At 35.6% G+C, this 1,417-nt stretch overlaps 1 pseudogene; it reads left to right on the top strand.

Moving 5' to 3' along the window:
* Positions 1–1,043: 1,043 nt before the first annotated feature.
* Positions 1,044–1,125, top strand: LOC121439893 (annotated as a pseudogene).
* Positions 1,126–1,417: the final 292 nt, after the last annotated feature.

Genomic DNA, 1,417 nt, shown 5'->3' with positions numbered 1-1,417 from the left:
TGCTCTATTAATATAGAGTGGGTTTCCTAACATTAAAATAAATTTGCTTTTCAAACTGATTGGTTACTGATATGTTGGTCTTTATTCTGTCTGTTGATAGTTTGCTTAGGAGTTTTGCACTGATATTAATAAGTGAGATTGAATCTATAACTGAAGTAATAACTTGGATTTTCTCTGTACTATGGGATAGGTGAAGAAGTGATAGTTATTCAATACTTCAATAATTGATTTATCTGAGTCACATTTAGTCTGAGTATCATGCATTTTATACTCTAGTAGTATTTTTCATTGTTATTCATGGTAATTATTTTGAGACAAGCTCTTACTCTATATCCAGGATAGACTTTAATTTGTGATCCTTTCTCGGCTTTTCAAATGTTAGTAATTGTTCTTTTATTTGCCATCCCTTCTTGGATTAATTTGAAGTTTCAAATTCTGTAGGAAATTATACTGCCCTTTCCATGTAGGTTTCACTGCTTTTTCAACACTCAGGCTTTTTTCTACTCTTAAAGTCAGTTTTTAAATTTTTTTCTTAATTATAGATATATGTATGCCAGATTGTGCACTTGTGACTTAAGGTGCCCACGGAGTACAGAAGAGGGTGTTGGATCCCCAGAACTGGAGTTACAGGTGATTGTGAACTGCCCTTCAAGTGCTGGGAACAGAATCTTAGTCCTCTGCAAGAGCAATACATCCCCGAGCTGTCTCTAGCACAGGAATTGAGTTTTAAAAGCAGCCATATTGAGACATACTTCAGATACTATATTATTGACCTATTTAAAATATACAATTTGGCCAGAGAAATAGGTCAGAGGGGTTTTGCTGCCAAGCCTGACTACCTAAGTTCAATCATTAATTCAGTGTTTACAACTCACATGAGAGATCCAATTCCTGAAAGTTGTCTTCTGACCTTCTTTTGTGCAGTGTGCCTTTACACACACACACACACACACACACACACACACACACACACACACAATAAATGCAAAAAAACCTCTTACAGATTTCATCTACACACTTTTATTTTAGAAATAAACAAATGTAAGACTATACTTTCAGGGATCATTTCTATAGTTCGTTACTAGAGAAGTTTCTCTGACTGTGTAGAGCACCCAAAGAGACTTCAACACTCCTCTCTCACCAATGGACAGGTCAATCAGACAGAAACCTAACAGAGAAATAAGAGAATTAATGGAGGTAATGAATCAAATGGACTTAACAGACATCTATAGAACATTCCATCCAAATAGGAAAGAATATACCTTCTTCTCTGCAGCTCATGGAACCTTCTCGAAAATCGACCACATAGTCGGTAACAAAGCAAACATCCACAGTTACAAAAAAATATTAGTAACCACCTGTGTCTTATCAGATCACCATGGATTAAAGTTAGAATTCAACAATAATGCTACCCCCA

This window comes from Microtus oregoni, unplaced genomic scaffold (assembly GCF_018167655.1).
Source record: "Microtus oregoni isolate MIOR12 unplaced genomic scaffold, Mior012 000063F_ref0000156, whole genome shotgun sequence".
NCBI lineage: Eukaryota > Metazoa > Chordata > Mammalia > Rodentia > Cricetidae > Microtus > Microtus oregoni.
The sequence above is the reverse complement of the archived record's forward strand: the minus strand, read 5'-3'. Positions and strand labels throughout refer to the sequence as shown.